This window comes from Rhodamnia argentea, chromosome 9, assembly GCF_020921035.1.
Source record: "Rhodamnia argentea isolate NSW1041297 chromosome 9, ASM2092103v1, whole genome shotgun sequence".
Classification (NCBI taxonomy): Eukaryota; Viridiplantae; Streptophyta; class Magnoliopsida; order Myrtales; family Myrtaceae; genus Rhodamnia; species Rhodamnia argentea.
This window is the reverse complement of record NC_063158.1, coordinates 10554895-10578703: the sequence shown is the minus strand read 5'-3', so window position 1 is coordinate 10578703 and position 23809 is coordinate 10554895. Positions and strand designations below refer to the sequence as shown.

The following is a 23809-nucleotide window of genomic DNA, read 5'->3' as shown; positions in this document are numbered from 1 at the left end:
CTCTTTACAAGAGTAGCCTCACTTCCTTAAGGGCGCGCATGACCACCATTCAGATACTCTTTTTTTTTTGTTTTCTCTCTTTCCGAGTCAAGTTTAGAACAAAAATCTATTTAGTAATATAATTTCATTTTTCTATTTTCGGGACAAATTTTTAGCCTAGAAATATGTTTGGAACAGAAGTCAGAAGCAAAAATTTTGTACTTTTCTATTATGGAAATAAAAACTGTTCTCGTCGTGATGCCCGAGCGCCGTCCGCTGATTGTCGGTCCCGATCACCAATCACCATCCCCCGTCCACCAACCGCAATCGTGGCTTTGCCTCTTGTCACAACCTTGGTATTTTATACTATTATCAATGAATTCCTATTCCGGAAATAGAAACTTTATGTCGTTATTAAATGTATTTCTTTACTTAGAAACTTATTCAGAGAATAGAAATAGAAAAAACTATTTCTTCTGAAAAACAAAGTGGTTGTCATTGGCGCCCTTATTATTTGTTTGCATGGTGATAGCAGAAAGTAGGAAAGGCACTTTGGCTTTTTGGGAACTATTCTCTACACCTGATAAATTTATTTCGACTACACAAGAACAATCAAAGGACATCATATGTATATAATTGTTCACTTTCTAGTATTCCTCCGAAGCTCAACCAAATTTCCTCTCCAGCATCCTACCTTTAGACCAGTCCACTTAAGAAGCTCAAAGAAATTTCTCCCAGTTGAACTCATTGCTTATATTGATAAGTTGGCTTGCAGCTACTCTGTGTCCTGAAAATCAGGGAGAGAGTGGGGATGCATCCTAAAGTTTATGAGGCTGCAAAGTCAGGGGACTTCTATTCCGTGATGACGATAATTTCGGAAAACGGAGAGGACCTTTTCCACCAAACGACGCCGAAGGGGAACAACATTCTTCACATCGCGGCTCAATACCGGCAGGTAAATTTGATCACAGATCTTCTTCGACACCCATCAGGACCCTCCCTTCTTTGGCAGGGTAACTCCAAAGGAGACACTGCCTTTCACGTTGCTGCTAGAGTGGGAAGCCATGAAGCGGCTCAAGTCTTCATTGATCGGGCGAAATCGCTGCATCAACCCGATGCCTGCATTGAGCTGCTTCGGAAGCCAAATTCGCATGAGGATACCGCGCTGCACTGTGCAGTGAGAGGAGGCCATGATCGGGTGGTGAAGTTGCTGATTGAAGAAGATCCTCAATTGTGTGATATTACTAATGCTGCTGATGAGTCCCCGCTTTACCTCGCAGTAGATCGAGGACTTTCGGATATCGTTGTGCTAGTTTTAAACGCTTCCTCGTCGTCATCCGCTTATAAGGGCCCTAAGGGACTCACAGCTCTGCATGCCGCAGTGTTCTACTCAATACCAAGTAAGTATCACAAGATTCTAAATCCAGTGAAACAAATTTTGACCCAAGTTCTTTCTCTTGTTCAAGGCTTCTCTTTGGTGAGATTGCTGGTGGCAGCAATGGTGGCCCCTATCTAATCTACACTAGTATTTTGTAAATATAACAACAAAAACATTGTTTACTTCGGGGCCGCGCTTTTTCCACTTTTTTGGCTTATACACTCCTTATCACAGTGTTATGGCCATATCATTCCTTACTTGGCTCACCTTTCGGCATTCCTCTTCTTCTTTTTATTTAGTCAAATGTAGTGCCACTCTCTTTTTTTTTTTTTTTCCATCTTTTCTTTCCTCGAGTGTTCCACTCTCCTTCTTCTTGTCTTTCCACGCCTTTAGTGACTTACCAACACCAATGTCCTCTCCATTCCTTTTATTTTTCCATTTTTTTGGCTTCGAACCCGCCTTGAGTGCCTTAATTTTTTCACGCTCTCATTTTTCTCTCACAAAACATTCAAATGCAATGACAAGTTAAAATCTTTCCGTGAATCATCGAGAAAAGCCCAACAATAGAAAAGAGGGAATGGAGAGCGACACTTCGTAGGACACTCGGGGCTTGGAAAAGTAAGAAGTAGAAGGACAGTGATACCCACCAAGAAAGGGGGAGAAGGGAATAACATTATAAAAAAACACTGTGACACGGAGTGTATAAATAAAGGAGCAGTGGAGAAAACGCAGCTATTTATTTATTCATTATTATTACTTTTATATTGGTGAAAGTTACACGCTTTTTCCAAGTTCCTGCTAGATTGAAGGTAGATTAAAGGTAGTGGGATTCTACATGTGTTGCACAAGATCACTAGAAAATTCAGAGTAATCATGGCATATTACTCCCTCGTATGGAGACAAAGGTGAAAGCTAAATAGGATGAAATGCAATTTTAAATATCTATGTCAAGATGCTAAACACTGTCTAAATCATGGCATGTTCGTGTTGTGTTTGCAAAGGTTGGTGCAAAATCATGGAGGAGAGACCAGAAGTGACCAGGGGAGGAGATGATCTGGGGTGGACTCCTCTTCACTATGTCGCTTGCTTTGGCAAAGTCAAAGAAGCTCAATTGCTCCTGCAACACGACACTTCTGTGGCGTACGACTTAGACAAGGAGGGGCAATCGGCGCTCCATATCGCAGCCTATCAGGGCCATGTCAGTGTCCTTGATGAGCTTCTTAGATCGTATCCTGATGCTTGCGAAATACTGAACACCAAAGGGCAAACGGCTCTTCATGCAGCTGTTATCGGCGGACGAGTAAAGGTAGTCGAGCACATACTTCGGATACCAAGCCTGGAGTGTCTTATCAACGAACAAGACACCGGCGGAAACACGGCTCTGCATTTGGCTGCGCTTCATAAACAATACAACATTATATACAAACTTGCACGAGACAAGAGGGTAGACCGTCGGGCCACATATAAGGATCATATGACCGCCATTTGAATTTTTCTTGCTCATAACAAGGTACGCTTGCTTGAACACTATACAGCCCAATTTGGACTGACTAGACCCGGCCCGAGGCCTGAACCCTATTTTGAACCCGACCCAATCTGACCTTGACCCGGTTGACCCGGTTTGACCGTTGACCGTTGACCGACCGTTGACTTTGACTGTTGACAAAAAAAAAAAAAAAAGAAAGGCTTGTTTATATACTTGGACTTGCATGTTCTTGATTACAATATGTTTGTAATAATTGCATGGTTAATGGATTTTAGTAATCCATTTTTTGTTTTGCATTCGCTGCAGGAACAATGTCATCAAGATCCGACCATGCAATTAAATGGGTAAGGCGAAGTGCAACAACGCCTAAAAGGCCAAGAACGAACAAGCAAAGACAGGCCCTAAATGCAAAGGTTGAGCGATTGGGCCAATATAGATGGGATAATATATGTAACATTATAACCCATGTACAAAGAGTCAACGAAATGCTCCAAGAAATATTATGGGGAGGACATGAGGTATCGTCGACGGATGCCTTTTATGCATTGAGGAACGCTATCCCTAGGGAATGGCATGAGTTGCTCACTTGTACAACAATTGAACACAACACGTACAAGAAATCAGTGTTATATTTCTTGCACGAGTATATGAAGATCGGGGCGGCAAAGACGTCATCACTTGGGATGAACGGATCTTTGTACAAACGATATGCACCTTGGCATATCAACGGAGGTCCCTAGAAGGGTTATCCCCGGACACCGATATGGGTTCCCAACATTATAGTTCATCCCCCTAGAGATCTGGAAGCATAATTCCCTTGTAACAAGGAAGTTGAATGGGTCAAAGTTGGAACCGGGAAAAGGAGAATAACACGTTATTGTATTAGATTTTTTGTTCTTATGTTAGCTTATTTTATAGTATGTTTAGGAGTTTGTTTTTCGGAACTTATTATCGTCAAATGGATATTCTGTTTTAGAATAAGGATTTTCATTTTCGATGCAAGACATTCTATGCATATATATATCATTCTCTTAATTATATCCGAGTGGGAGTGCTCAGTTTTTTTAGTAACTATATGATGAGCATATATGGATGATTATATTGATATAGGATTTTTAGATTAGAACATCTAGATGATGATGGGGAACTTAGTGAACCGTTGAATTTGGAATCTTTTACGAAACAATATATCAATATAATCAAGATGCATAAATACAATTGTATTTGTTGCATAAATAGACTTAAAAACGTGCAAAATGTCTAATATTCAGATACTATGGCAACGACATCAAAGAATATTGTTGTTGAGCTCAACAAAGGAGAGAAATTGAATGGAGAGAATTATGAAATCTGGAGTATGAAAATCCAAGATGTATTGGAAGAGCTTGAGCACTAGAAGCTCTAAACCTTATCATGACCGAATCAGAAGATGGTAACACCGCACAATATAAAAGGGACAAGGAAGCATTTGTTGTCTAGAAGAAAAAGAACTCGACTACTCGCATTACGTTGCTGAGCAGTATGGATAATGACATTATGCGAGAGTTCGGACATCATGAGAATGCTAAAGATATGTGGGATGTATTGAAGGCAAGATTTGGACAGACCTCTGTCACTAAGCCGAGACGGCTCACGATCGGGTTTGATACATATAAGATGCCACATGGGCATAATATAAGGCTACATCCGAGAAAGATGTCAAACATGATTAATGAGCTGAAAGATGCTTGTTGACACCTAAATTTTGATTTTTCTTTAAATCAGTCATATTTCATAAAAATGAGAATTAACTTTAGTTCTTCCCAAAAATAATTTTCATGCATAGCATATTTTATTTTTGTCATGTATGCACTGCATTAGCATCGATCCGCCTTGGTGATGTGAGATTGACTTAGTTTGACGGGCGATTTGGGCGTAGATTGATAGGCAAATTCTTGAGTATTTGTGTCGAAAATTTGAACCAATTTTGGAGCTTATAATTTAGAGCAAGGCTTTAGTTTTAATATTTGATTAGTTATTAAAAGCCTAATTTAAGTCCAGAAAATGCACAATAAGCCCATGTAATACATGAATTTCGGTTAACCTAAAGCACAATGGGCTTAGTTGAAATTTTCAGGGAAAAATAAATTAATTTGGTGCAATTTAGCCCCTTGGGACTTTATTCAAGTCGTATTTTGAGTCTAGGTTTATTTTGTAAAAATTGAGAAACTTTAGACCCCAAGCTTGCAACAATTTTCTCTATAAATACAAGCTTATGCTTAGGGTTTTGGAAGAGGCCAATTCATTGAATATACGTCAAAGTTGAGGGAGGCTGAGAGGAAATAAAGAGAGAGAGGAATCCCGAGACCCCTAGGCTGGCCGAGGTAGCTCTCAACGAGTCCAGCGATGCTTCAAGCAATCTCAATGGCATCACTTCTCCGATGTTCCCGGAAGCTATAACCAGTTGACGAATTCCAGATGAGATTGTTGACTTTCGCTATCTTTATCCCATGAAACACTGCAGATTCATGTTTCTACCTTGATTTCTTTATTATTTTCTCCGACCACCCACTGACAATGAAGGAAACTTGCAAAGGGAGAAGTTGACAACGCATGGGAATAAATAACAAGGAAAGCAACAAGCGCCGACAATGTCCTGCTTTGTCTTTATCTCGATGAGCCGCTGCCGATCTTGATTTGGGCCATAACGACTCACCGTTCAGAGATAATCCCATCGCGAAGCATTTTGTTCTGCAGCCCCCGGCGTCCAGCTCATGCAGTCCTACTTCGCCTTCACAAGTCCAATAGACTTGACACCCGAAGTTCCACACTGTCCAGCCTGCTGCCGCACGAAACCAGCCACTGTTCAGCTGCTGTTTGGTGGCTAATTGACTCTATTTTTGTTACAAATCGAGGTCTAACTCAATTACTGTCTTGTAATAGAGTTTTGGCGCTATTTCGGAGTTCAATTCGCCTCGAATCAAGTCAATGGGTGCTGTTTTTGCGAGACTTTACAGCTTGGTTTGGTGCAGTTTTTTTAGCTCAATACAAGGTAATTTTTCTCACTTTGTTAAGCAATTATGTAGTCGATTGGAGTAAATTTGCATATGTTTATGATCGATGCATATTTTCTATAGAAATCGAGGCACAAATCTTATCCTTTCCTAAACAATTTTCTGAATTACAAGTTTTGATAATCAAGAGGAATCACTTTTGCGAGATCAGTTTAAAGTCTTGATTTTCAAAAAAGGTTTGACTTGAATTGAATTGATTCATGTTTTAGGAACAATTTTCAGAATAAAAAAAATCCTAAATCTAAATTAGAAAAAATCTTTTTTCTAATAGGCAATGTCTACGTTGAGTTGGATAACCTTACCCGTTATCATTCGGGTACAACCCTCCAACTTAGTAAAGATGGGAAGTTAGCGAATTTGATCTTTTGCCATTTAGATCCGATTCGCTATCTTCATGAGCTGATTTTAGATTTGGAATATCTCATTTTTTTGAAAAAGTTGAAAGGCATGGATAGTCATGATCTTGTTGATTGCTTTTACTTATCTTGATTGAAATATTGTAGATGGACAATATCTTGATTTGGTTTGCCATATATTGAAAATCCCTAAAGATTTTAGAGGGATAAGGTTTCTTAGAAACCCTATCTAGTTGAAATTTTTAGGAAGATAAGGCTTCTCAGAAAACCTTATCTCATTGAACTTTTAAGAATATAAATCAAGATAATGAAATCTTCAATTTACCATCATGTGACAAAAAAATTCAAAAGGAAAGAGCATAAAAATCATATCATGCATATGCGATATCTCATTTTTGGTCATCAATATTTGCATTACATGTCATGCATATCTCTTGCATATCGAGTCATATCTTGTCATATCATGCATATCTTGCATATTTTGTACCATACAACACATGTTCTATTGTATATCTCATGTTTTGTATATTTCATATCCGCATACCATATTTTTCGAAAATCTCATGTTTGCATGTCATTGTTTTTTCTCGTATCATATTTCTTGGTGTCCACATATTTGCATAACTTATGTTTGCATCTCACATTTGCATATCTAATGTCCGTATATCCCATGCTCGCATCTTATGTTTGCACGTCATGTCATTAATATGTTATACGTTATTGTACCGTATCGTGTCATGTCGCATGTTTGCATCTTATATGTCAAGTTTGCTATATTATATTCTCTTTGCCATTTAGATAGTTTCCATGTCATTCATGCATACATTTAAACAAGAGAAAACCTAAAAATCACTCCACTCTCCGAACTTTGGGGAAAAGTACACTAGAAGTGCCATAACTTGTGTACGACGTTCACTTGAGTGCCATAACTTTCAAAACGTTCACTTAAGTGCCATAACTTTAAAAAATCATTCACCTGAGTGCTACGTCGGAGCAAAATCGTTCACTTGAATGCTACAGAAACTTTTCCAGTGTGCCACGTCGGCTTTTCGACATGCCACATCGTTTTTCCGGCATCTACGGTAACTTTTCCGGCGTCTACAAGAACTTTTTTCGGCTGCCACGTCGGCTTTTCCGGCTGCCACGTCAACATGGCACTCAAGTGAACGATTTTTAAAAGTTATGGCACTTAAGTGAACGTTTTGAAAGTTATGGCACTCAAGTGAACGCCGTACAAAAGTTATGGCACTTCTAGTGTACTTTTCCCCCGAAATTTGAATTGATTCAATTCGAGTTGCAAAACTTAGGATTTTCATGAAATTTAAGGTATCAGAAGGGCATTAGTTTTAATTAACTAATGTAACCAAGTCCCCGAGCACTTAATTTCTGATTCGTAGAAGTAAAGTAGTTCTCCCGCTATTTTGCTTAGGTTCCTAATCAACCTACCAAAAATGATTAGTGGCGACTCCGAATTTTAAATCATTTGAATTAACCAATGTTGCGATTTGGTAGGGCTTGAGAGAGTCCATATTAGGTTAGTTAAATAATTAACCTGATAATCCATTAGCCTAAAAATAAATTTTAGGTCGCGACAATGCTGGTCATATATTATCTAATGAACAACAAGTGCAGACAGTTATCCGCTCTTTGCCTTATAATTGGGAGCATATGAAAGTCAAGCCGACCCATAATGAGAATGTGAAAACCTTCGAAGATGCTATGCGTCACTTAGAGCTGAAAGAGATCACCTTTTAGCAGCCAAAATACACTATGATATTTATGTGGCTGGATCTAGTTCACATGGAGCTTCGGGCTTCAAACGCAAGCATCCTAGCAAGTTCATAAAGAGGGCGGGTAAAGGAGCGGAACCATCCGGTAAGAAACCAAGGTTTGTGAAGAATGGCAAAGGGAAATGTCCCCGTGAAGAAAAACATTTTAAGGATGAAATGTTATAACAGTAGCAAGAATGGTCACTTCACTAGCGACTGTTGTGAGCCGAAGAAGGTAGACCCTTAAAAGTGTCAGCTTTGTATCTAGTTCTGTATATTTGATCGAATCTCTTCCTTTGTGGACTGTAGACTCGGGCGCTACAGATCATGTAGCCAGAGATAGAAGTATATTTGTGAAATTTCAACGAATTCCAAGTTGAGTGAGATGGATCTATAGAGGAAATAATTCCAGAGTGGAAGTGAAAGGGATTGGCACTCGCCAACTTAACATGCGTGGTGGACGAACTTTATTCCTACACGATGTCTTGTATGCTCTAGAGATTCATCGAAATCTAGTCTCCGTATTGGTGTTAATCAAACTTGGTTGCACTATGAATTTCCATAGTAGTGGCATGGATCTGTTGTTAAGTACAATATTTTATGGTTCAAGTTACTTTGTGAATGGCTTTATTGTATTAGATGTTGAAAATATTAGTGTGAATGTGTGTTATTTCCTATTTGCATCTTCCAATTCTAGTGAAAATGATGTGAATAGTTGGCATGCTAGGCTTGGTCATATTGGCCAATAAAGAAGAATAGATTAACCAAAGACAGCTTATTAGGCAATATTGAAAAATTCAAATTGCCTGTCTGTGAACATTGCCTAGCTGGGAAAACAACACGAAAGCCATTTGGAAAGGGTACGAGAGCCAAATGTCCTTTGCAACTAGTCCATATTGACATCCGTGGCCCAATAAATGTAAGGGCAAAGCATGAGGCTGTATACTTGATCACATTTATTGATGATTATACTCGATATGTATACGTCTATCCGATTTCTCATAAATTCGAAGCATTAAGTTGCTTCAAGAAATTTATAACTTTAGTGGAAAATCAGTTAGATAAGAAAATAAAAACTTTGAGATCCAATTAAGGTCGAGAATATTTATCCGATGAGTTCGAAAATCTATGTGATGAAAAGAGAATAGATAGATAGTTATCTATTCCATACACTCTGCAACAAAATGATGTTGCCGAAAGACGAAACCGAACTCTACTTGAAATGGGTAGGCCCATGATGGGACAAGCTAATTTACCGATTGTCGCGACCCTTTTCTAGCGTGAGGCGAGAGTTAACGAGTTGATCCTTCGGACCCCGGTTGTCGGCGGGATTTTTTTTGGGATCGCGGGTCCCTCCCGAGGACCCATTACTCGAATCGCGATGTAGGGAAAATTTTATCAAATATCGGGGTCGACCTTAGTGTGGTCGGGTGACATGTGTATAGTGTACATGCATTTGGAGTCACCACCGATCAATTATTGGAGGGTATGATTTGGAACCCTACCAAGCGGTCGGGAGAAATCGTTCGGTTCTACGAAAACCAGAGATTTGGGTCCGGGGACTTGGTTACGCCGATATTTTCATTGACGCCCTTTCGGTTACCGATGTTGAGTGATTTTCTAACCTAAGAATTCATGCAAACGAAATTTTGGGTGAGGTAGGTTCTAGTGATCTAAGGTATCATGCGGACATGAATTTTTTATCCTAACAATCACAATCAAAAAATTTAATGCGCAATCAAAATTATCTCAATCAGATCAACCAATCAGCCAAGTAGACGTGTCTAATATGGCCCTATTGGCCCATAGAAATATCAAACTTTGGGTTCTGGGGTGGTTCGGGAAAATTTTGGGGCAAAAGGCCCAAAAGGGTAGAATGGTCATTTTTGGGGTTCGGGACTCAAAATCACAAAATTGGGGTCGGGCCAGTTGAATGTGGCCATTTCCCATTTTTTGTGATTTTCTAGAATTTTTTTAATTTTTCTAATTTTTTGAAATTTTTTACTTATTTTCTAAAAATTGAGAATTTTTCAAATCAATGCGGTTTGACCCTTGAAACTTCAAAATTCATCGATCCAGACTATAGGAGTCCCGAACCGACCTAAGCATTTTTTAGAAATTTTTTGGGAAAATCTAGGAATTTTTATGAATTTTCTAAGTATTTTTGTAATTTTTTTTAATTTTTTAGAAATTTTTTTATTTTTTATTAATATTCTAGACCGAGTCAAACCGGTCAATGACCGGTCAACCCGGTCCAGACCCATCCGGACTCTCTCCACACTAAAACGACGCCGTATCTATATTTATCTAATATTTTTTGATTTTTTAATATAAAAAAATTTACGAATATTCGAGATCAAAAGAAGGATCCATCTCGACGGATGATTTGATCTAATCCTAAAATGACGCATCATCTTAACACCGAATGAACGGCCGCAATTAAACGCGCCACACTCGATCTCATGTCGACTTGCCCCTATCTAAAACGACGCCGCATCTAACATTAAAAGGACGGCCACGATTGCTCCTTGAACTAATCTTGGCCGTGGATCGCTCGCTGACTTAAAACGATGCCGCATCTAGCCCTCACCCTAAACGGCACCGCATCAGCTAATCAAATGGACGGTTGCGATTAATTCAAACTCTAATGTCCGCTCATGCCTTCGGCGCATGAAACGACGAATCAGGCTTTGCTAATGTAAACAACGCCGTATCCATTAAGTATCACTATGAACGGCCACGATTGATCCTAGATTCTATCTAGGCCGTCCGTTCTCATCTAAGCTTAAAACGACGACACACTTTACCTATAGCAAAACGACACCGTTTTTGGATTATTCTATTTTCTATCTATTATATCGAAATATCTAAAATACCAAAAATCAAATCTACGGCCCTAAATCAAATCTATCCTAATTTATCTCGCCGCCATTAGATCTAGTCCTAGCCGCCCTTCTCGCTCTCCCCTAAGTTGACTAGACGCCGATCTAGACGAATCACAGATTGCCACCTTAGGATTTTGACCGGTTGACCCCGACACGTCGGCATCGTCTTCTTCCCTCGCGACAACGACGCAACGGTCGGCCGAGAACTTCTCCGACGAGATCTAACGGTGAGATCTCGCCGAATGACGTGAAACCAACCCTAATCGACTCGACCTAACCTCTAGATTAACATATCTAAGAATCAAACAATTTCATCCGCTAAAACGCGAGAATCGGACTACGCACAATCGTGACATCTCAAACTTCAATCAAGCAATATATAGCATAACAATCAAATCTAAGCTTCAGGCACACATAAATCAAGTTGAGAATACTCACCTCAAACTCCAATTGAGCCCGCGCATTCTTGGAATGGCCTAGTCGAAGCTCCGGCCCGGATCGATTGGTTGTAGGTTCGACTCGAGGTTTTGGGACGAAATCAATGCAAAAATGGAGATGCGAACGTGGTTAGGGATGCTATAAGGATGAAAATGCACACATTAATTGGAATGAATATCGCTCATGGAGGCATGATACCATGATCGTGCATAGAGAGAAGTTGGAAGTTCGACTCACCGCTTTTGGAGGTCTCAAGCCAATCGATCTGGTGCGATCGTCTTCTCCAAGGTGAGGCGAGCTTCTGGCGGTAGACCGATGCTTCAATTTGGCTTGAATCGGCGGGGACGAGCGACTTGCGGAATCTCAAGCTTGAAGCTCGAGCTAGAGTATCGCGTGAGAGCTTCTCTCTCCTCCTCTCTCTCCTCTCTCTCTATTCTGTTACTTGAGCGAGCCAAATGAGCCTCCCCCCGCCCTCGCGAACCTTCTCAATCCCTTTTATACTCACTTTGAAATTTGGCACGCACGGGCGAAGCTTGGCCGAGATGCTTCCTCACGTGGCCACAGTGCATTTTGGTTCGCGAACGGTGATGGAACGGCTGTCGATTCCATCACAATAAACGTCCGTTTGGTTCTCCGATTAATCTCAAATTGAGCTTAAATTGGAGCGTCTAAGTTGAATATGTTGACTTTTTCGAACTACCGGGGCTTTGACCTTCGATTCCGCCGTGCTCCGGCGACGCGATCTGGTCATGGTGCCGGTGGTAATCGGCTCTTCTCAACCCGAGGAACAAAACCCCCACATTAATTAGTCAAATTAGGTTCGAATTGAGCCTCAATTTGATCGCTGAAATTCATTGTTGAACCTGCAGAATTGGGCGAGTGAAAGGTTGAAGACGGCATTGTTTGAGCCGGTTCGACCGGTTCGGCCGGCGGTCAGACCGGTGCGAACCGGTTCAAACATTAAATTTTCAAAATTAATCAAAATTCGTGGGGAATTTTCACAATTAAACCTCAAAATTAAACTTAGGGGCCTAAATATCATCTAGAAATGTGATTTTGTCCAAAAGTTTCTATCAATTTCTGCAAAAACCCCAAATTTTTTTAAATTCCCAAATTAGGAAAAATTTCAATTGAATGCCTAATTGATTAAATTGGACCAAGACAACCTTGCCAATCGATTTGGAATGTATTAAAACACAGGGAGACGGTCCAATTTTGCCACAAAAGTCCCTCAATTAAAAATAATTTCAAAAATTGAAGAGTTGAGGGACTTAATTGCAAAAAATTTAAAAGTTTTTGCCCAATTCGTGCAATTAGCACAATTGAGGGTGCAATTGATCAAATTGAAGCTTGAAAGGAATGCAATTGAATGTCTAGACTCTAAATGTGCAAAAATTACAAATAAAAAGACTCAATTTGTATTTTTTATGTAAATTCAATCCTTAGTGATTGTGAAGGAACACCTAAAATTGAACTCTATTTTTGATTTTTCGTGAGGTCAATATGAAAAGGGAATTAAAAGAAAAATATTGGACATTTTTATGTATTTTTGTGACCTCAAAAAGTATTTTTTTATGAATTTTCTAATATTTTCCTATTTTTCGAAAATATTAAAAAATGTGAAAAATATGAAAATTTATTTTTTATTCAAAATTGGTTCCTTATGCTTGGCCAAGGCTCCCAAACTTGATTTTTTAATTTTTTGATTTTTTTTATGAATTTTTGAGAATTTTTAGAAAATAAAACTAATGAAAAATTAATTAAAAATCAGGTGTCAATAGTTGCCCCTCTTTGAAAGTAATCTCGGTTAGAGGTTGCTTTCAAAAACAATGTGACACCCGAATCTTTAATTGACTCTGCTCGGAAAAAAACCTAAAGAAAACAAGTCTCAAGCATTCAATTGTCTTACCTTTGCCATTGAAGCTCAAGATTCTGTGGAGGAATTGTTCCGGCCCATGCTCATTTTTTATGTGAAAGAGAAATGAGAAGAGAGAAGGAGAGATTTACCCGTAGCTCACCTATCCGTAGTTTGAAATTTTGTTGATCCGAGGTCGAGAAGATGAGTGTATGGAATTACCTTTGAGTGATTTCGTGATGATAATCGCGTGATGTTGAATTTGTGGTTTGAAGATTTGGAAGAAAGATTCACCCTTGTAACAAAGGGGTTTTACCTAATGAGATTGGCTATCATGTAGGAAGGAATTCACCATTTAAAGTGCAGATTGGTTATCCTCTAGGAAAGGATTCACTATCCGGAAGAAAGGTTCACCCTTGTAACAAAGGGGTTTTACCTATTAAAATGAGACTGGGTATCCAGTAGGAAGGAATTCACCATTTAAAATATGGATTAGTTATCCTCTAGGAAGGGACTCACCATTTGGAGAAATTGGCTATCCTCTAGGAAGGAATTCACCATTTGAAAATGCAGGTTGGTTATCCTCTAGGAAGGGACTCACCGAATAAAATGGGTTAGTACCTGTAAGAAAGGACTCACCATTTGAAATGCAAGTTGGTTATCCTCTAGGAAGGGATTCACCATCCTGGAGAAAGGTTCACCCTTGTAGGAAGGGATTCACATTGAAAGGGTTGGCTATCATCTAAAAACGGATTGAAATGGGATTAGCTATCCTCTAGGAAGGGATTCACCGAGAGAAAGGGGTTTGGCTATCCTCTAGGAAGGGATTCGCCAATTAAAATGGGTTTGCTATCCTCTAGGAAGGGAGTCACCGATTGAAATGGGTTTAGCTATCCTCTAGGAAGGGATTCACCGATTAAAGGATTCAAATTCCTTAAAAGGAGAGGGTGCCATTCTGAGGACCTAGGTTTACTATTGTACCTATAGAAACTCAAACCCTATTTTCAAATTTTTAAAAGTGAGGGTGCCATTATGAGGACCTAGGTTTACTAGTGTACCTACAGAAGCTCAAACCCTATTTTCAAATTTTAAAAGTGAGGGAGATCCGAGGACCTTGGGATGCTAGAGGACCCGCAGAAAATCCAAGTTAGTCAAATTTTTAAAATGTAGCTTTTCTGAGGATTTGGGGTCACCAGGGAACCCGCAGAAAGTCCAATCAAACATCATTAGAGTTGCTTTCGAATAATCGAATGGGGTTAAGATCTTTGGATATATGATAAAAGAGTGGTGGTCCTAAATTCCGGGGAGAAACTTAGGAATTCCAAATAAATTCTCAAAGTTGTATTTGTGAAGGAAACGTGTCCAAAGCACGAGTTCAAATCTCCACTGGGGATGGATTTTGAATGACACATCCCGAGTGTTCTACAAAAGAGTTGTTTTAAAAGTTCTTCAAAAGGATTCCCTTCATCCAAGAGGGCTTCTCACCATTTGGGAAGGTTTTTCTTAAAATTCGAATCTACTCACAGGAAACCTAACCTTGAGGTTTCGGGATCATTCGAGATGTATACAATCCGACCGATCAGAAAAGGCATTTAAAAGGGACCGTAATTCAGGCTTGGTCAAAGGTTTATCAAAGGATATTCATTTTAAGGCTAAGAAATGAACCTTGATTAGAAATAGCTTCTTTGGGTTTATAAGTCAAGAACCCTAAAGACATGATAAGACAGGATTGTACTTACCTCTTTGAGCGGTAGCTTCTTGTATGATTCCTTACATCAACCCGAGACACCTCTAGATCAGAAAAGTTTTTGGTGACAGGTTGTAACTTGGTTCAAGGTAGGCTTTTTGAGAAAAGCCATATTTTCCAAATGAGGGGTGAACTTGGGTGATCACCTTGATATTCTTTTACAGCAGTCATTTGTTTTGAAGAAGTTTCATGATCATTCTTTCTTTCATTCATATTTGAGGATTTTCCTCTTTTCATCTTGATGATTTTTCTCAAACTTTTATCCCTTTTCGGGATATCTTTTAATGGGCTTTGGCCTTGCTTTTACTAGGCACTTTGATTTTTCTAGCCCTTTTGGTTTCTTGTCATTTTTTGCATTAACTGGCTCTTTTGGAGACTAGGATAAAAAATTCTTCGAATTATGCTTTTTGACTTATTGCTGGTAATTCCTTTGTTTTGCCCCGAGTGTAGGGAGGTGATCACCAACAATGGTTTAGAAATGAACATTAAAGGCTCAAATTGGCTTATCAAAGGGGTATAGTGTTTGGGGATATAGAAATGAAGTATTTTTCTTCACTTTGAAGGTGTTCCAAGTCTTTGCAAGAAATCACCTGAAGTTATCACAAAAAGATTGATGCAAGTTAGCACAATGAAGTCTTACCTTGATCTTTTCTCCAAAGAATCAACCAATAAACCTCTCAAATATGCCCCAGTGTGGGGTGGTTCTTGACAGGGCTTTATTTAGAAATTTTCTCCCTTTTTGGTTCGTAGGGGATTAACAAGGGATATGAATGTGTATGGATAATTTTGAAATGAAAATGTCTTTCGTCATTTCAATCCATGTAATCACCGCGAATGATCCCTACGTCCCAAAATTAAGCCTTTTTCACTTTGTCACTCTCACTCATCGCTCAAGTGTATTAGGGACGTGTTTGAGGATAATGTTTGCCTCTTTTCATCCGAAGGATCATCCTCTTAAAAAGCTTTTAAAACATGCCCTTTCATAGAGACTCGGAGCATTTTCTTCAAAATTCATCGTTTGCAAAAATCTTTCATTAAAAAGTGTATTCGAAAGATGTTTGTAAAACTTGAAAAGGATGTTTCTTTGAAAAGACTTTATGGCCTTGCAAATTAAAATTTTTCGTCGTCAAGCATGGCAGTATCTTTCAATGAGGAAGAGTATGCTTCATAAGAGAAGAGAACCTCAAACTTGTCTTCTTTGGAAATCGATTTATTCTCGCTGCATAAACAAAAGGAATCAATCAATTGAGGATGTTCAAGATTTTAAATTCCAAAGCGACTTTTTCAACTTCTTCGGATGTCAATTCCTGTTCCCTGCATAAACAAAAGGGATCGATCAATTAAAGATGTTCAAAATTTTAAATCCAAAATGACTTCCTTGTTTGACCCATTGTACCGCGAGATTCTTCATGACTCCAAGTCCACTTGCAAAATATAAACGTATGCAAATGCATGTATGCAAGTGTCATGCGAATGCAAAGTTTTATGTGACTCCGATCTGCTCATCAATCACTTTGAAGCTTGATTTTATTTCAAGGATAGTATCTCTTCACGGCATCTGCATTTACCGGACTTGCTAATTCTTCTCCATCCATGTTTACAAGGATAAGAGCTTCCCCGGATAAGACCTTTTGAATCACGTAGGGGCCTTCATAGTTTGGCGTAAATTTGCCTCCTGGATGTTGAGCATTTGGGAGTATTTTCTTCACAACTAGCATCCCCGCTTCAAAATTTATGGGCTTGACTTTCTTGTTAAAAGCCCTGGCCACTTTCTTCTGGTAACTTTGACCATGGCAAATGGCTTTTAGTAGCTTTTCATCAATCGAATTCAGCTGCTCATGTCTTTGCCGATTCCATTCATCTTCTATGAGTTCTACTTGAGACAGGATCCTTAAAGAGGGAATTTCAACTTCTATTGGCAGGACCGCTTCCATACCATATACCAAAGAGTAAGGGAGTTGCCCCGGTTGAAGTACGAATAGAAGTTCGATAGGCCATGAGAGCATATGGCAATCTTTCATGCTAGTCCCGATACTTCTCGGCGGTTTTGGCCAATATCTTCTTGATATTCTTGTTTGCCGCTTCCACGACTCCATTCATTTGTGGGCGGTAAGGTGAAGAATTAAGGTGTCGTACCTTAAATTGATCCAATAAGTGATCCATAACCTTGTTGTTCAGGTTGGAGCCATTGTCCGTGATGATAGCTCGTGGAACTCCATATCTTGAGATAATATCCCGTTTGATGAATTTGGCCACATTGTTTGCGGTGACGTTGGCGTATGAGCTAGCTTCAATCCACTTGGTGAAGTAATCAATGGCCACCAGAATAAAACGATGTCCATTTGAGGCCTTTGGGTTGATAGGGCCAATCATGTCAATTCCCCACATAGAAAATGGCCATGGTTCTGACATTTGATGAAGTTCGTTTGGCGGCGCATTTATCTTGTCACCGTATACTTGGCACCGATGACAAGATTTAACATGTTGATTGCAATCCGATTCGATAGTCATCCAAGAATATCCGAGTCTCATGATCTTCTTAGTGAGGAGGTGACCATTCATATGTAGCCCACATTCTCCTTCATGGATCTCTTTCATAATGAGATTTACTTCTTTGGCGTTTACGCACCTTAGTAAGACCGAATCAAAGGATCTCTTATATAAGATCCGTCCACCGAGAAAGAATTTAGAAGCCATTTTGCTGATGTATTTCTTATCTTCCGGTTGAGCTGCCTTGTAGGAACTCGCCTTTCAGTAGGTAATTCTTGATGTCATGATACCATGGTTCTTCATCGGGTTCTTCTTCAATGACCATGCGGTATGCGGGTTGATCAAGGATGTCAATCCTTAATGGTTCTATTTCAAGGCCATCTTGTACTTGTAACATGGTTGATAATGTGGTCAAAGCATTAGCGAAATGATTTTGAGTCCTTGGCAGATACTCGAAAGTGATCTCTTCAAAATATTGGATCAGCTCTTCAAGGAATTTATGATAAGGGATAAGCTTGGGATCCTTTGTCTTCCACTCTCCTTGAGTTTGCAAGATGATGAGCATGGAATCCCCATATACCAACAACTTCTTTACTTTCAACGAAATAGCTAAATGTAACCCCGGTATGCAGGCCTCATATTTAGAAATATTGTTAGTGCATGGGAATACTAATTTTGCTGAAACGGGATAATGTTGATCCTCAGGGGATATTAAGACTTCCTTAGTACCCGATCCAGTGAGATTCACTGCGCCATCAAAGTACATTGTCCATTTGTCTTCAGATATGTTCAGAATTTGACCTCCCTCATTTCGCCCCGGGGCGTCCTTAGGAGGATTTTCAGCTAGCATGTCAGCAATTGCTCTTCCCTTGACAATTTTTTGGGGAGAGGTTCTGATGTCGAATTCTGAAAGCAGTACTTGCCACTTGGCCATCTTTCCTAATAAGGCCGGTTTTTCCAGAAGGTAATTGATGGGGTCATTTTCGGTGACCAATTGGATGTGATAGTGTAAAGTATATTGCCTCAATCAGTAGAGGACCCAAAACCAATGCTACGCAAGTCCTTTCCACCGATGAGTATTTGGCTTCGTAGGTTGTGAACTTTTTGCTCAAATAATATATGGCCCGCTCTTTTCGATCCTTGGGGTTAGTTTGAGCAAGTAAAGCTCCCAAGGATTCATCATGAACTCGTAGATATAAAGTCAAAGGAATGTTAGGGATAAGAGGTACCAAGATCGAGGGTTGTACCAAGTATTCTTTGATCTTTTCAAACGCTTGCCGACACTTCGAATCCCATTTTACTTTTGCGCCTTTCTTTAGGAGCTTGAAAAAGGGTTTCGCCGTTTCGACAACCTGTGATATGAATCTGGATATATAATTCAATCTTCCAAGTAGACCCCTTACTTCCTTAACAGTAGATGGAGTCCCTATTTCCCATATAGCTTTGATCTTGGAGGAGTCAATCTTGATACCACAACCGCTTACGACAAATCTAAGCAGTTTTCCGGATCTAGTGCCAAACACACATTTCGTGGGGTTTAGCTTGAGTTTATGCCTTCTCAATCGATCAAATAATTTTCTCGGTACTTGAATGTGGTCTTCTCCAGGTTTGGATTTGGCGATCATATCATCCACATAGACCTCCACCTCCTTATGTATCATATCATGAAAAAGGGTCACCATAGCCCTTTGATATGTTGCCCTTGCATTTTTCAATCCAAAGGGCATGACTTTATAATAGAAAATTCCCCATTGGGTGACGAATGAGGTCTTGATCTTATCTTCTTCTTTTAGCATGATTTGATTGTATCCCGAGAACCCATCCATGAAAGAGAATAATTAAAAGCCCACGGTGCTATCAACGAGCACATCAATGTGCGGTAGAGGAAAATCATCTTTTGGACCGGCTTTGTTTAAGATCCCGATAGTCCACACATATCCAAATTCTTCCGTCTTTCTTCTTAACTTGCACGATGTTGGCGACCCAATCAGCATATGGGATAGCCTTGATAAATCCAACTTTAAGGAGTTTCATCATCTCCTCCTTGATCTTATCTGCCGATTTAAGGTTCATTCTTTTGGATGGTTGGTTAACTGGTTTGCATGAGGGATTTGTAGGCAACGCATGTTCTATAATGTCTCGGTCAAGCCCTGGCATGTTAGCATATGACCAGGCGAAAATATCTTGATATTCTTTGAGCAATGCTGTCATTCTCACGACGTCACTTGCAGATAGATGTCCCCCTATTTTCACTTCTTTGATGTAAGCAGAATTACCCAAGTTAATAGTGATGGGTTCTTCAGAGATAGGAGGCTTAGATTCCTCAAAACAATCCCATTCTCTCTTGATATCACTCACATCAGCCTCTTCTATATCAATCTCATATGCATAGTCATCGATCGATCCGAGTCACATATTAACCTGTTATGCATGGGTGGGATGACATGCCCGAAATGCACCATGAAAGGTCAGTACGTCCAAAGGATGAAATTATAGCATGCATGATCCATTTTAATGTAAAAATATTTTTGAATTCATTTTTTGAAAGAAAGAGGAAAGAGAACTAGTCCTTAATCTTCAAGACATCCTTGTTCCTAAAAGGCCATTTTAAAACCCAAGATCATATGGCGGATCAAGCCTCAAGTTTCATGGTAGAAGCAATTGTCATCATCGGACCAATCCGTTATTCCACATGTCCGTAATAAAACTTGAGATGATTTTTATTAATAGATGCAACTATAGGTAGTACAAGATTGCACTTCTTGGATCAAAGTGTGAGACCCAAAGGGTGCTAAAGAGAAGAAATAGCAAAAAATCTTTAGTTGAAGGAAACAAAATGCAGTAATTGAAATGCATTAAAAGTGAAGTTCAGAAAGAGCCTTTTACTCCGGGGTGGGAAAGTCATTCTTGAGCTATACAATGATTACGTTCATTCGATTATCCATGAATGAGTTGGACAAGTTTGGCTCTGCATCTTCAGAAACATCTTCGTCTTCCAACCATTTTCCTCCTTTGGTGAATACTTTGAATAAGGAATTTTCAAACATCTTCCCTCTAGCTTTCCATGTGTCAGTACCAATAAAGCGACCCCTTCGGTGTCCACGGCGTCTTTGGTTTCCGTTACAATTGTTTCGACCTCGGCCTCGACCCATATCGCGCTCTATTGCCTCTTTATAGCCCGGACCTACCTTGTGGTCATTAGAGCTCAGATTTAAAGGGTTACGGATCCCCCGACCATACTTCCCTAATCCGGCACCCGGAATAAAACCATTTGAGAGTAGCACTCTTCCCGCCATAGTCGCAGGTTTTAACAGCTCCGGAGTAGCTATTTTTGTATTTGGTGATACATGCATGACAGATACGATGTCAAAAGTATGATAACTCAGCTCTTCCTCCTTTTTTTTTTTTTTTTTTTTTTTAATTTTTTTTTTTTTTGGGCTTTTTCCCTTTTTTGGTTTTTTGTGGTTTTTTTTCGCTCCCAAAATTTATTTTTTTTTTTTGGGGGGGGAAATAGGCCCCTAAAGTAGAATATACTTTTTTTTTTAAAAGAAGGGGAAGGGGTTAGAATTTTATAACTATTTAAAGTAGGAGGGAAAAGTTTTTGGTTCAAAAGAAATTTTTTATTTTTTTTTTTATTTTATTTTTGGGGACTCTTAAAATGACCATATGGTAGCTTTAGATGTCTTGATGAAATCTTCGTTTATCCCCAAGCTTCTCAAAGTGCTCGGAGGACGGAGATTAAAGGCCGAGCTATTGTCAATTAGGACGTGAGGCACCTCCTTTCCGTGGCACTTTACGGCGATATAGAGAGCTGTATTGTGCACACGTCCTTCCCTTGGGAAATCTTCATCCGAAAAGGAGATCCGGTCTTTCAAGAGGATGGCACCTACGAAGTCTCCGAGCTGAACTTCGTTAATGGTCTTCGGGACGTGAACTTCATCTAGTACCTATAAGAGAACATTCTTGTGCTTTTCAGAATTCTTGAAGAGATCTAGCAAAGAAATCTGCGCTGGCATTTTCCGAAGTTGGTTTACAACTTCGTATTCGCTAGTTCTTACAACGGATTGGAGCTTTTCAACCTCTTCTGCGGTTGGAGTTTTCTTCTCGTATTCTGCCTCCCTTGGAGGATAACACCTTCCAAACCTCATTATGGCGTCAATCTCGCCCGTTCCATAATCCTAGTGTACTGCTTTTGGGTCATATTCCTCCACGGGCGGTAGTTTGATCTTTACTAGCTTTACTTCCTCCCGAGGTGATTTCGACGTCGATGGTTTTTCCGAGGCGGACGCTTCCCGATTATCCACCTTATTCAAATCGATCATGAAACGGATCGGGGAATCTACCATCCCGATCATTTCATCCTCATGGACATCATCGGGATTATGTTCGGACATGACCTTACCTGGCATGGCATTCTCTTCATCCGGACGCCTTTGCCTTTCCCTCCCGACCCTTAGGATAATCCCCTCAATTCTCATGCCGATTTCCACCAGATGTTGGAAGGAAGAATATGTGTATGCATACGTGCGGTCAAAATACTCAGCCGGCAGTGACTTGAGTACAAACTCCAAGATCTCCCTTTCTGACGGTGGCGGTTGCACCATCACAAGATACTTCTTCCATCTCCTAGCGAAGAGTTCGAAGCTCTCGTCCTCACCTTTCTTGATATTTAACAAATTAGCCTTGGTAAAATACCCTCCGATTCCGGCTTCAAAATGCCGTATGAAATGCTCCGAGAGCTCCTCCCAGGTCGGGACCCAATCTAAGTCGATTGACCGGAACCAGGCTAATGCAATGCCCGTCAAGCTATGTCCGAAATTCTAGATTAGCCTTTCGTCATCTTCATGATGGCTAACCATTTAGCGGAGATAATATGAGATATGTGCTAAAGGACACCCAAGACCGTCATATTTTACGCGGAAGGTCACCTTTGGATTCACACCTTGGGGTGGAATGTTTCTAGTTTGGGTGATTGGCGTAATCAACTCTTTCAACTCATCCATCTTCCTTGACACGTCACTACTTTGCTCTTGCGGTAGAGCGATACTTCGATTTTGTACTTCCATAGTCCGTCGTATCTCCAGAATCTGCATATTCTCTTCCGTTACCATGGTATTATTCTTGACCACCGATTGTGACAATTCAGCCACCATGTTCGTTAAATGACGTATATGGGTTTCCAAATTGGAAAGCCGCATATCAGCCTCCCGATTTCCTCGTTCATCCCGAGGAACTTCTTCATTCTTAGCTTCATCAATTGCCCTCACGAATTCTTCGCTTTCGGGATTATCCATGCCACCCCAACCATCGGAACTATATCTCCAAGTATCGACGAAAAAGTTTGGCGATGCCGAATACGAGACTTTGAAGTTATAACCACCACTATCTTCTCCGAGATTGTCAACTATCTCGCCTCTTTCAAGGGCTTTCTACATGAACCTCCTATCACCTCGGCAGGCTTTCTCCAGACGGACTTCATACTCATCTAGCTCTTCGATTTCTTTGTCATCTTTGATGTTCATCAAATATCCCGAGGGTACTTTCTAGATATCTCCTCTCGTAGCTTTCATTGCAAACTGCTTTGACGCTATGTCTATGGTCACATAAGCTCCTTTAAAAGCGACATCTTCCATTCTTCCGATGACGCCCGGATTGATTAATCGTTCTAAACACGTTTCCTTTTGTTCCTGGGAAATGTCTTCTCCATTAGGTATCTGTACGATCGGTGTCGGGATATCCTGCATTTTGCCTACATCCATTATGAATTCCAGAATGTCTTCATCTTCGCCCTCAAATATCGCGTTCACCTCGCGATGTTCAAGTAGAGGATTTTGCTGCACATTTGGTTCAGTCTTATCGAACTCCAAAACTTTACCATCAATCGGGGCTTGTACTTTATACTTGAGAGCGAGACAGTTGTCCACATTGTGCCTCCTCTCTCCCATGTGGTACACACATGTCTAAGTCTCATCAAATCCAGGGAACCTTGAAGGATTAACTCTAGGTGGCTCTTTTGCGACCAATCGGTTTTCCAGCAGCATGGGTAGTAATTTGGACAACGGTCGAGGTAATGGGGTAAAGACAGGTTGGTTCCTTCTTCTTGGTTCCGGCGGTTTAGAGGTGGTCCAGGAAGAAGCTCCTTGGGTAGGGGTAGAAGGCGAAAACTTTTTGGGTTTAGGCGGGTTAGGGACAAAGGCCACTTCTCCAACTTACTCCCTATCTCTTCTCGGAGGGTATTGGTGTCCGAAAGGTGTTTCGGGTATCTTCTTCTCTCGTAATGCCCATTCGTGGCGTTTCGCCACCTTAATCAAGTGTGCGAACATCCGACACCCGGAGGTGTTTAACTTGTCGAAGTACTCAAAGGGCAATACCT

At 40.2% G+C, this 23809-nt stretch overlaps 1 pseudogene; it reads left to right on the top strand.

The window, feature by feature from the left end:
• The first annotated feature begins 547 nt into the window (after positions 1 to 547).
• Positions 548 to 3191, top strand: LOC115755455 (annotated as a pseudogene).
• The last annotated feature ends 20618 nt before the right edge of the window (positions 3192 to 23809 follow it).